We start from the raw sequence: 13,477 nt of genomic DNA, 5'->3' as shown, positions 1-13,477 counted from the left end.
TACCACTGCTTTGACTGTGATGGCTTATCTTCAGATATGACCAGACTGAGAAATTGAGGTTGGCTTTATAAAGCCAATAAAAAGCCCCTTAGAGACCAAGCATGGTGGCTCACACCCAGCACTTTGGGAGGCCAAGGTGGGCGGATCACATGAGGTCAGGAGTTTGAGACCAGCCTGGCCAACATGGTGAAACTCTGTCTCCACTAAAAACAAAAATTGGCTGGGTGCAGTGGCAGGCACCTGTAACCCCAGCTACTTGGGAGGCTGAGGCAGGAGAAGTGCAGCAATGCCAGCTTTGCTGCTGTTCTCCAGTGGCCCACCGAACCCGGGTGGGGAGCAGCGATGCAGTGAGCCAGGATAGCACCACTGCACTCCAGCATGGGTGACAGAGTGAAACTCCATCTCACCAAAAAAAAAAAAAAAAAAAAGAAAAAAAAAAAGCCCCTTAGAAAAACCGGCCTCATAGCTTGGTTTCCTTACGAGGTTTCTGATTATAGTAAGAAAAGAATATCACTTTCTGGGCCGGGCGCGGTGGCTCAAGCCTGTAATCCCAGCACTTTGGGAGGCCGAGACGGGCGGATCATGAGGTCAGGAGATCGAGACCATCCTGGCTAACACGGTGAAACCCCGTCTCTACTAAAAAAAAAAAAAAAAAAAAAAAAAAGAATATCACTTTCTATCAGGCCCAGGAACCTTAAGATATTCTGGGACTTTCTCTCTACTCTGTGAAAAGAGAGTAATTCCTACAAGTATTTGCCAAAATCCAATGGCAAGCCCTTGTCTTGGCTTCTGACCGTGAGGCTTCTAAAAAGTCAAATCCAAAATTCCTTATAAAAGCTTCACCAAAGCCAACTTAAAAGGAGGCTATATGGCTGATCACTATTATTGCTACACTTTATGTAAGGAACCAAACCAAGTATAATGACACCAACATTTATTTTATTTATTTATTTTTTTGGAGATGGAGTTTTGCTCTGTTGCCCAGGCTGGAGTGCAGAGGCGCAATTTGGGCTCACTGAAACCTCTGCCTCTTGGCTTCAAGTAATTCTCCTGACTCAGCCTCCCAAGTAGCTGGGATTACAGGCACATGCCACCACACCCAGCTAATTTTTGTATTTTTAGTAGAAACTGGGTTTCACCATGTTGGCCAGGCTGGTTTCAAACTCCTGACCTCAAATGATCCACCTGCCTCAGCCTCCCAAAGTGCTGGGATTACAGATGTGAGCCACTGCACCTGGCCCAATATTTATTTTGCAAATAAATTTGACCTACTATGATTTATTCTTGGTGGAAATGGGGGTGCTGGAGAGATAAAAATTTAGATTCTAGCCCTGACCATTGTTTTGAGTTTTTAAATTATGTGCCTACAATTTGGACTAATCCTGAATTATTTCCCAGCTACAAGAAATCTCTAAAAAAGAATCAGGTTTTAATTTTCTTTTTACAATTTATTTATTTATTTGGAGGGGTGTGTGTGTATGTGTTAATTTTCTTCATGAGGCTAGGCACAGTGGCTCACGCCTGTAATCCCAGCACTTTGGGAGGCTGAGGCAGGTGGATCACGAGGTCAGGAGTTCAAGACCAGCCTGGCCAACATAGTGAAACCTTATCTCTACTAAAAATACAAAAATTAGCTGGGCATGGTGGTGCGCACCTGCAGTTCCAGCTACTCGGGATGCTGAGGCAGGAGAATCACTTGAATCTGGGAGGCAGAGGTTGCAGTGAGCCGAGATCATGCCACTGCATTCCAGCCTAGGCAACAGACCGACACTCTGTCTCAAAAAAAAAATTTTTTTTTTTCTTCATGATGCTTTTAGTTGGCTCCTTAATGGAATAGGTTTTTCATTTTTGTTGTTCTGGAATAAAAATTCTCACTCTCTCTTTTTTTTTTTTTTCTGAGACAGAGTCTCACTTTGCTGCCCAGGCTGGAGTATATACAGTGGTGTGATCTCTGCTCACTGCAGCCTCTGCCTCCTGGATTCAAGCCATTCTCCTGCCTCAGCCTCTCAAGTAGCTGGGATTACAGGTGTATACCACCACACCCGGCTACAAATTCTGCTTTTTATTAAATTTTTTATTTTTATTTTTATTGTTTAGTGACAGAGTCTTGCTTAGTTGCCCAGGCTGGAGTGCAATGTTGCAATTATAGCTCACTGTGGCCTAAAACTCCTGGGCTCAAGTGATCCTCTTGCCCCAGTCTCCCGAGTAGCCAGGACTACAGGGTGTGCACCACCATGCTTGTCTAATTTTGTTATGTTTTAAATTTTTTGTAGAGACATTCTTGCTTTGTAGCCCAGGCTGGTATCAAAACTTCTGACTTCAAGCAATTCTCCCTTCTTGGCCTCCCCAAGTGCTAGGATTATAGTTGTGAGCCACTGTGCCTGGCCTACAAATTCTCTTTTGATTGTGATTCTTGTGTGCATTACATTTCTTTTTGAGACAGAGTCTCTCTGTTTCCCAGGCTGGAGTGCAGTGGCATGATCTTGACTTACAGCAACCTCTAGCAACCTCCACCTTCTGGGCTCAAGGTTCCTCCCACCTCAGCTTCCCAATAGCTGGGATTACAGGTGTGTGCCACCATGTCCAGCTAATTTTTGTGTTTTTTGTAGAGATGGCATTTTTGTTATGTTGCTCAGGTTGATCTCAAACTCCTGACTTCAAGTGATCTGCCCACCTTGGTGAGCCACCACTCCCAGCCTTATATTTCTACTGTCTGTCACCCAGGCTGGAGTGCAGTGGCATCATCTTGGCTCACTGCAGTGTCTACCTCCCAGGCTCAAGTGATTCTCCTGCCTCAGCCTCCCCAGTAACTGGGATTACAGGTGCCCACCACCACGCCTGGCTGATTTTTGTATTTTTAGTAGAGATGGGTTTCACCATGTTGGCCAGGTTGGTCTCAAACTCCTGACCTCAGGTGATCCACCCACCTCTGCCTCCCAAAGTGCCGGGATTACAGGCATGTGCCACCGCACCTGGCCCAAATTATTAATTGTATGTATCTCTCATTGTTCTACTTCTTCCAAGAAAACTGAAGTCATGGTGTTCTGAAGGCTAGAGATGATTCAACAACTTGTGAATCTATTCCATTTGAAAGCCTACTGGGGCCTGATCTGTTTTCCATTGCCAAGGCACTGCCGTTTAAGCTATACCGTATCAAGCACCCTCCCTAAAGGCTCAGGGGCCATAGTGAAAGAGGACACATGGATTGTAAGAGCCAGATTATGGGGGTGGAGGGTAGAGGCTGAAGCAAGTCCATCTTGGATGCTAACCCACCATGTTAGCTTCTGATTAACCCCAATTCCAGGAAGGCTGCTGAGATTTCCAGTTTATGGGTTGTTCCTTGTGTAAGAGCACGAACTTACCGCAAATCCTGCCCTTAGGGCAAATTCCTACCTATTCCTGCAGAAGTATGTGTGTCATTCCGCTACGGTTGATAACACCTGAGTCTAAGGGGTAATGGCATGGGGACCCACCAGCTTGTCTGCCACCGTCTGGGGTAGGTTTGCATAAACACACCTGCCCACTGCCAAACAGTTCCTCTTCCTTGCTCTCCTCCCACCTTTTACTCTGACCCCCTTTCTTTCTATCTCTCCTTCCTTTTTTCTTTCTTTTTGTTTTTGAGATGGAGTCTCAATCTTGCCCAGGCTGCAGTGCAGAGGCACAATCTTGGCTCACTGCAACCTCCAGCCCCTGGGCTCTAGCAATCCTTCCACCTCAGCCTCCCAAATAGCTGGGACCACTGATGCCAGCAACCATGACCAGCTAAATTTGTATTTTTGGTAGAGACGGCATTTCGCTATGTTGCCCAGACTGATCTTGAACTCCCGAGCTCAAGTGATCCACCCCTCTCAGCTTCCCAAAGTGCTGAGATTGCAAGCATGAGCCACCATGCCCGCGCACCTGAGAGAAATCTTCTTTTCTATGGCCTCATTGTTCCTATCTTGCTCAGTTTGGATTTCATGCCCAGGCTTTTCTCCTCAGGGTGGAGCTTTGTTCTAGAAAGATGGTTTGGTTTGGTTGGTTTGAGAGTTCACAGGGCCCAGACCTCTAGGCCACTTCAGCGTGGCCAGAGGTTTCCCTAGTTTCCATGTGACCACCTTTCTTCTCAATGCCAGCTTTGCTGCTGTTCTCCAGTGGTCCATTGAACTTTCCAGTGAGTTCCTTTGGTGATTTGGGGTCCTTCAGTTCTTACGGATATCACGAATCCCTTTACCTTCCGTCTTCTTGACGCTGTGTGGACCATGCAATTATTGGTAGCTTGTTTCCACTCACTCAAATTTTGGAGCTCAAGGAGAATCTGGTTGCTAGGATTTGTTGCAGTTGTTGGCCATGGGTTTTTGGTTTTGCTAACCTAGCTGTTGTGAATGTTTTAGTGGTAGGATGCAAGGAGGTTCAAAACTGCTCTTCTACCTGGTTGCACAACTTGGTAAATTTACTAAAAATTGTTCAATTGTGCACTGAATATGGGTAAATATCTATATCTATATCTATATATTTAATAATAAAACAGACACAGGTTCTCACTATGTGGTCCAGGCTGGGCTTGAACTCCTGGGCTAAAGCTATCATCCTGCCTCGGCCTCCCAAAGTGCTAGGATGACAGGCATGAACCACCTGCTGCACACAGCCATTTTTCTGTTCTTTTTTTTTTTTTTTTTTGAGACGGAGTCTCGCGCTGTCACCCAGGCTGGAGTGCAGTGGCCGGATCTCAGCTCACTGCAAGCTCCGCCTCCCGGGTTCACGCCATTCTCCTGCCTCCACCTCCCGAGTAGCTGGGACTACAGGCGTCCGCCACCTCGGCCGGCTAGTTTTTTGTATTTTTTTTAGTAGAGACGGGGTTTCACCGTGTTAACCAGGATGGTCTCGATCTCCTGACCTCGTGATCCGCTCGTCTCGGCCTCCCAAAGTGCTGGGATTACAGGCTTGAGCCACCGCGCCCGGCCCGTTTTTCTGTTCTTAAGACAGTTATGCCCATGGTTAGAGGATCACTGCACTTGCTGACGAAGTGGTCACCTGCAGGAACAGCTCCACTGGGCAGCATCTTTTTGCAGGGCCAGCAAGACTGGTCACCACTGTTTACCCCACCAATCAGTTCTAGAAGCAAGTAGATCCAGAGACACCACTACTGAGTTTCTTCATGGCCAAGACTTCGGCTTTTCTAGCACTGGGTGGATGATAGGAAACCACACACATTCCTTTTGGTAAAACAGTGAGCCCACATCTGAAGAATGGCAAGTATTGAATAGGGCAAACTGAGTTAGAAAACCTGGAATTAAATTACAGCCAGGTAGATTGTGGTCATATCATCAGGGATATGAAATCCAGGACTGATGGTTAAGCACAGGCAACTAGAGTAAGACAGGTTCGATTTAGAATGCTGTCTCCATCATTTATTAGCTATGTGGTGTTAGGCAAATTTCTTACCCTCTCTGAGCCTCATTTTCCTTGCCTGTTGTTTAGTACTAAGGGTTAAATGAGATAACATATACAAAGGATTTAGTGTAATAACAGGCATTAGCAAGCATTGGTTAATGCTGGGCTGGGTCTCCAAGGTTGTGGGCTCCTCCTTAGAACTCCCTGCTGAGAAAGACAATTATCCATTTTTGCAGTTTGACCTCCCCTTGTCTGAGGTCAGGGTGACAGATTTGCTTCCAGTCTTTTGTAGCTTTACGAGATGTAGGAGAGCCAACATAGAGTTGGTGCAAATTAGAATTTCAGGAAAGTGTCTGCAGGGGGCAGAATTGCAACAGAAAAATAACTATCATTAATGTTTGACACAATCACAGGCATTAGCTATTGTCACTGAAACGATTATCCAGTGGAAGGAAAACAAACAAAAAACCCTGCACCCTGTGATTGAATGTTTCGTAGAAACCATCGCTGACTGGGTGGATACAGTTCTGTGCTGTGGATACACACCTTTTGTTTCCTACCTAGGCAGGGATCCTGGATGGGGTGAGGCCGTCTGAGCTGCAGGCTTGGGAAGCAAACCAGAAAGGGCAAGGAGGCAGCTTGAGGGCTTCTGTGGGCTGGGCGTGTTTGGAAGCTGCTGTCTCTGCGGGGTTGTTTTGATCTACCAGGCACAGAACGTTTGAGTGCTCTTTGCAAAACCCTTTTTCGGGACTCATTGATGATGAAATGCCACTCCACAGAGGCGATGAACAAAGGAACGCAGCTGGACATCTGGATGGGACACATGCCAGGCTCCTCCACCCCAACATGTCCTCAACGACATTCATCACTTGTCTCCCAAACTGGTTCCTCCTCCAGTTCAGTGAATTACGTCACCATGACTTAGTCACCATGCTGAAAATCTGGGTGTCCTCTCTCCTCCTCCCTCTCCCTCTCTGCCTGCTTTCCTCTCTCCATGTGGCATTCATAGAGTCTAGCTGACTAACCCAGAGGCACCCTAGTGCTCACACCTCTCCAACTGAGTGCAGACCATTCCTCTCAACTTGACCGTGGCAATGGTCTAAGTAAACACCTGCCTCTAGCCACAGCCACGTGCACCTCACCATTTCCTTGCAGTACTCCCTGGCCATCTTTCTTTATTCTTCTGGAGAAAGGGCCTTGCTCTGTAGCTCAGGCTAGAGTGAAGTGGTGTGATCAGAGCTCACTGTAACCTTGAACTCCTGGGCTTAAGCGATCCTGCTGCCCCAGCTTCCTGAGTAGCTAGGGCCTCAGGCACACACCACCCCTCCTGGCTAATTTTTAAATTTTTTGTAGAGATGGAGTTTTGCTAGGCTGCCCAGGTTCTATCTTTCTAAAACTAGACACACACCCCACTAAAATTTTAGTGACATTACTACCAAAGAAAGGAGAGCACACATACTAGGAAACATAGCTGTCTTTGTCATGTGCAGTATGAGCCAGGCACTGTGCTGAACAATACACACAAATCTCTCAATCATCAAGATTACATGTAAAACTCTAGGTCATGTAAAACTAGGTCATGTAAAACTCTAGGTCAATACCATTTCCTTTTCCTTTCCTTCAGTAAGTCTTTTCTCAGCTACAACTTCCTCCTTCAGGGATGCCAGAGATTTTTGCTCAGTGACTGGAGACATTCCCTTGTGGAAAACATTATTATGTTCTATTTAATGTATAAGAAAACAGAGGCTCAGAGAGGTTAAGCAAGTTGCCTAATGTCACGCAGTAAGGGAAAAAGTCTTAATGTTATCTCAGGTTATCTGACTTCCCAGGCTTCCTGTTTAACCACTTACGCTAAACTAAGGATGAGTAATAAGGTCCTTGCATCTCAGGAACATGGGCCAGTAGGAGAGGTGGATCTAAACGAGTAACGTTAGTGGGGTATGACAGATATTCTGGAGAGCTGAGGGAGAAGTGGGCCACTTGTTTTCCTTACCTTTTCTCCACACTGCACAGCTTGGCTTTTACATTGCATCAGTATAGTCTTCACAATTTTGAGGTCTAAATATTTTAAAATATTAGAAGGCCGGGAGTGGTGGCTCATGCCTGTAATCCCAGTACTTTGGGAGGCAGAGGCAGGAGGATCACTTGAGCTTAGAAGTTTGAGACCAGCCTGGCCAACATGGTGAAATCTCGTCTCTACAAAAAATACAAAAATTAGCTGGGTGTGGTGGTGCATGCCTGTAGTCCTAGCTACTCAGGAGGCTGAGGTGGGAGGATGGCTTGAGCCCTGAGGCAGTGGTGGTAGTGAGCCAAGATCATGCCACTGGATTCCAGTCTAGGGGACAGAGTGAGACCCTGACTCAAAAAAAAAAAAAAAAAAAAAAAAATTGGAAAATACTGTACAGTTGGAGAATGGCCCCAGTGGAATGATTGCTCTCCACATAGCTCTGCTCCCGTGCCCTGCAAATTGTGCCCCCACTCAGTGTAGAAACTTTTACTCCTGCTATTAGAGTCATGATTCATGAAGCTTCTTAAAAAAGAAAGAATGGAAGGAAGGAAGGAAGGGGAGAAAGAAAGAAAAAAAGAAAGAAAGTAAGAAAGAAAGAGAGAGAGAGAGAGAAAGAAGGAAGGAAAGAGAGAGAGAGAAAGAAAGAAAGAAAGAAAAAGAAAGAAAGAGAGGAAGAGAGGGAGGGAGGGAGGGAAAAAAGGAAAGAATCGTGAGCAGATTCTGATAAGCTCTGATCTTTGATCTTGGGCCGTTGGTGAGTATGACATCTTTTATGTCAAGAGACAAAACCCTGTTTCTCCCTTTGTGGGGTTACAGCACAAGTCTGACAGCTCACAAAAATGAACCTTCACAGATCTAGCCATCAATTCTTCTCTCTCAGAAAAATGCAGTTGCTACTAAATGGGCCCTGAACCTCATTTCCATGGGGAGCACCGTATGAGTGTGCGCCCGAAACTAGTGTCCTTCTCCCTCCGTCCCTCCTCTCTTCTTCCCTTTCCCCTCTCTCCCTCTCTTACCTTCTCTTTTCCTTCCTTCTCAACTGTGTATTAAGGATCTATTTCTGCCAGGTACAGTGCTGGGAGCTGGGATACAGGGACAAATAAGACACAGATCCTGTCCCTAAAGAGGTAATGTTCCCATTATAGAAGAGAAGAACGTGCATTTTGGGGCCTGAGTGTGTCAATCAAAATTCCAGTTCCACTACTTGCCAGCTGTGTGATCTTGACAAGTTCTTTAACCTCTCTGGGTCTCAGTTTCCTCATGTGTGAGATAGTCTAACACAGGAATCTGCCTCAGAGTTGTTGTGTGGCTTACAATGAGAGGATGAGAGGATTATATATGTCATGCACCTAGAAGGGTGCCAGGCACATGAAAATACTACATAGGTATTTATTATTATTTGCATACTGTATAGTACAGTCCTGAAAGGTGCATTCTGATCATTTGTATTCTCCAAAGATAAATCACACAGCATGGCACATAGTAACTTCTCAATCCATAAAATGGTAATTTGAATGGAAAATTCTGGAATTATTTTAGGTAAGCTGTTACTTTGTTCCTCCTTGCTGAAGTGTGAAGAATACACAAAACTGATCTGTTAAGGGAATTTTATGAGTATGACATCTTTTGTGTCGAGACAAAACGATGATAAAAACCTAGTAGTGAAGACAGGCTGAAAGGCTTAACTATTGCCATCTAAGTTGACCTGGAATGAATTCTCTACCCTGGGACCCTGGTGGTAAGTTATGAATTAAACTGGACAAGACAATCCTAGGCCTGCTGACTCTAACTGAGGATTAGCAATGTGCAATAGAGTTCAGCACTCCAACTTTTCTTTTCTTTTTTTCTTTTTTTTGCTTGTTTTTTGTATTTTTTGAGACAGGGTCTCACTCTGTTGCCCAGGCTGGAGTGCAGTGGCATGATCATGGCACACTGCATTCTTCACCTCCTGGACTCAACCTCCTGAGTAGCTGGGATCACAGGTGGATGCCACCATGCCTGGCTAATTTATTATTATTATTATTTGCAGAGACACGGTCTTGCTAGGCTGCCCAGGCTGGTCTTGAACTCCTGGTCTCAAGTGATCCTCCTGCCTCGGTGTCCCAAAGTGCTGGGATTACAGGCATAAGCCACTGCATCCAGCCAGCACTTCAGTTTTTAGCAAAGGAAAAAGAAAGAACAAATTTCAACCAAGCTTCACCATCCTCACAATACACAGCATGTGTGTGAGAGTGGGGTGGTAGTGTGGGCCGGGGGTGTGCTGGGACCATGAATCTGAAGCATCAGTTCAGGAAGCCAATATTTTAAACTATTCTTGGATTGAGTTTTTTCCCCCAATTTCTCTTATTCAGAACATTTATATTTATTTATTTATTTATTTATTTAAAGTGAAAGCAAGTTTATTAAGAAAGTAAAAGAATAAAAAGAATGACTACTCCATAGGCAGAGCGGCCCAGACCATTTCTTTTAAAGGTGCTGTTAGGAATAATTATTACTCTCTTGGGGACTTTCTTTTTATAAAGTTAAGTAATCACATGTGTGTTTGAAGTAGGTCAACAAAGAGGAAGTGTCTGGTTTTGCTTTCTAAGCAACTCTGCCTGTATTGTCATCTACATAACTTCTTAATTAAAAGTCTCTTCCAAGTTCACAAATAAGAACTGCCCCCCTGCTGCCTGAAAGCGGTGATTTACACTAACAAATGTCTCAAAAAGGCATGTCACAAACATGGGTAGACAAAAAGATTATTCATGTTCATATGATTTAAAGCAGGGGTGTCCAATCTTTTGGCTTCCTCGGGCCACATTGGAAGAAGAATTGTCTCGGGCCACACATAAAATACACTAATACTAACAATAGCTGATGAGCTAAAAAAAAAAAAAACAAATTGCAAAAAAATCTAATAATGTTTTAAGAAAGTTTACAAATCTGTGTTAGGCTGCATTCAAAGCTGTCCTGGGCCGTGTTGATTTAAAGCTTTGATTCGAGTGTTTCTACAAAGACAAGTGGGACTGGAACAGCCAATATTATTTCAAAAGTCATGATATTACTCAGGGCTTGGTAGGGCTCAGGTAACTTAGCTGAATCAAAAATTGAAACAGAATGATGCCGTGGGTGAACCAGGCAGACTCATGAATGTGACCTTCTTTGGAAAAAGGATCTTCGTAGATACAATTAACTTGGGGCTTACCCCAAGTCCAGCTGCATCAATTACTCATTGTGTCTCTTGGGCAAGTTTCTTTTCCGAGCCTCAGTTTCTTTGTCTACAAATTGGAGCAAATAATAAAACTCTACAGTCTTCAAATCCAAAAGTTTTGGAAACGGATATTCTATTCTTAACTACTTTGGTGATGAAATCTAATCGACCTGAACTAATTTGTTCATAAAACCCTTTCATGTGGCTTTTTATAGCCTGTGTTTATTTTGTTTAATGTTAATTTACCTGTTTTGCTACACAATTATTAAAGTATTAGTTTAATAATTGAAGCAGTCCCAGACCCTGCTGGGGGTGGCACATAATATATTATACTTGTAACATTTTTTTTTCTCAAAAATCTAGAAAGTTTTGAGTTCCAAAACACACCTGGCCCCAAAGATTTCAGATAACAAATTGTTGACCAATACCTTCTTCATAGGATCATGACAACAGCATGAAACAACGCAAGTAGAATTTCTGGAATACCCTATGTTAATGCCATTTCCCTTCCTCTTTTTCCTGAATTGTCTTTTCTAAGGCACTAAATTCTTCCTTCAAGCAGCAGCCAGAGATCTTTGCTCAATGGCTGGTAAGGTTTTTCTATATTTTTGGCATCTGTATCTATTTGCCCAACTTGCCTCCTAGTCTGTAAACTCCTTCAGGGTAGGGATTGTGTTCCAGTGATTAGCGGCACACAAGCTGCCAAAAGTTTAACAAATATTTAAGAAATAGGCCAGGCGTGGTGGTTCATGCCTGTAATCCCAGCTACTCGGGAGGCCGAGGCATGGGGAATTGCTTGAACCCAGGAGGCAGAGGTTGTGGTGAGCAGAGATGGCACCATTGCACTCCAGCCTGGGCAACAAGAGTGAAACTCCGTCTCAATAAATAAATAAATAAATGCAGCAATTATTTATTAGGTTTCTGGTGGGACTCATAGTCTTCTGATCACATTTTGGGTAGGGATGCACCACGGAAGGGGGATTTACTACAGATGTACAAGAAAAGTTCTGGAGTCTTGGGGAAGCCAGCAGAAGAGCACAGCCACGGGAGGCAATGATAGGGACTCCTTGCATCCAGGTTTTCCTGGCACTGTCCCACTTTAAACCTGTTGTCACAGGACAATCATTGACTCCTGTATTAGTCTGTTCTCACGCTGCTAATAAGACATAACTGAAGCCAGGTGATTTGTAAAGAAAACAGGTGTTTTTGTTTTTGTTTTGAAACAGAGTCTCACTCTGTTGCCCAGGCTGGAGTGCAGTGGTACAATCTTGACTCACTGCAACCTCCGCCTCCTGGGTTCAAGCAATTCTCATGCCTCAGCCTCTGAGTAGCTGGGATTACAGGTGTGCACCGCCATAGCTAATTTTTGTAATTTTAGTTGAGGCAGGGTTTCACCATGTTGGCCAGGCCGGTCTCGAACTCCTGGCCTCAAGTGATCCACCCACCTTGGCCTCCCAAAGCAGTGGGATTACAGGTGTGAGCCACTGCGCCTGGCTAGAAAGAGGTTAAATTAACTCACAGTTCAGCATGGCTTGGGAGGCCTCAAGAAACTTACAATCATGGTGGAAGGGGAAGCAAACACATCCTTCTTCACATGGCAGCAGCAAGGAGAAGTGTCAAGCAAAAGGGGGAAAAATCCCTTATAAAACCATCAGATCTCATGAGAACTCACTCACCATCATGAGAACAGCAGCATGGGAGTAGCCGCCCCCTTGATTCAATTACCTGCCACTGGGTTCCTCCCATGACAGGTCTGCATTGTGGGAACTATAATTCAAGATGAGATTTGGGTGGGGACATAGCCAAACTATATCAACCCCCGTTTTTCTCTTGCATTCTCAAATGTGTCTTCATTTGGATAAATCATGTGGACACCCTGCACAAGGAGCACCAGGGGGCAGTCTCAGGGTGCAAGGAGTTATTTTGTGTGCAGAGTGGAAGAGGAGGGGGATTCACTAAAAGGAGAGAAGAGGGTGCCTAAAAAGGCAGGCTTGAGGGATGGAGGAGACAGAAGTGAGGCTAGCAACAACCTAGATCGCCTTAGCAATGAGAAACAGCATAGTCTTTAGAGTCAATAGACACGAGGTCACATGCCAGCTGTATAACTTATTGACTGTACAACATACTGTAGTGGGTTAAATTGTGGCCCCTAAAAAGATACACCTATGTCTTAGCTCTAGGAACTTATGAATGTGACTCTTGGAAAAAGAGTCTTTGTAGATGGAATTAACTTAAGGCTCTCAAGAGGAGATCACCCTGGATTATCCTGGTGGGTCCTAAATCCAGTGACAAATATCCTTATAAGAGAAACACGGAGGAGAGACCCGGAGAGGAGAAGAAGCCCGCATGAAGATGGAGCAGAGACTGCAGTTATTCAGCCAAGTCAAGGAATGCCTGGAGCCACCAGAAGCCGGAAGAGGCAAGGAAGGATCCTCCCCTAGAGCATTTGGAGGAGCATGGCCGTGCCACACCTTGATTTCAAACCTCTGGCCTCCATAACTATGAAACAAATTCTTGTTGTTTTAAGCCACCAAGTTTGTGGCAACTTCTTACAGCAACCTTAGGAAACTAACACACAGAGTGTGAACTTCCTAAACATTGTGACCCTCAGTTACCTTATCTGAAAATGGGACTAAAACTTGGACCTGCCTTTTAGGGTTGCTTTAAGGAGTAATAGAAATTATACATGGGAATTATATGGCACTAACTTGGTCCTTAACAGATGGAAACTGTCATGATGGCTGATGAAGAGCAGTAATGAGATACTGAATTTGTCCAGCAGATGGCAGAAGATGGATTTGCAAACAAGAGGACTTCATAAGGTTTGCTGCCCAGCAATGCAGCACCAGGCCTAAAGTAGCTTTCCTAGCTCACAAACTGATGAGGATTAACCCTCACCAACT

General features: G+C 44.6%; 1 long non-coding RNA gene across 2 annotated transcripts; it reads left to right on the top strand.

Moving 5' to 3' along the window:
• Window positions 1-3,463: 3,463 nt before the first annotated feature.
• LOC144332923 (uncharacterized) lies at window positions 3,464-13,156 on the top strand. Of its 2 annotated transcripts, none has more exons than XR_013401139.1 (4): window positions 3,464-3,496; window positions 8,449-8,508; window positions 11,821-11,917; window positions 12,880-13,156. It is a non-coding gene; the product is annotated as an uncharacterized LOC144332923 (long non-coding RNA). The 2 variants fall into 2 exon arrangements; XR_013401140.1 differs by lacking the exons at window positions 8,449-8,508; window positions 11,821-11,917 and adding exons at window positions 4,687-4,784; window positions 11,014-11,163.
• The last annotated feature ends 321 nt before the right edge of the window (window positions 13,157-13,477 follow it).

This window comes from Macaca mulatta, chromosome 1 (genome assembly GCF_049350105.2).
Source record: "Macaca mulatta isolate MMU2019108-1 chromosome 1, T2T-MMU8v2.0, whole genome shotgun sequence".
Taxonomy (NCBI): domain Eukaryota; kingdom Metazoa; phylum Chordata; class Mammalia; order Primates; family Cercopithecidae; genus Macaca; species Macaca mulatta.
This window is presented reverse-complemented; position numbering and strand designations above follow the sequence as displayed.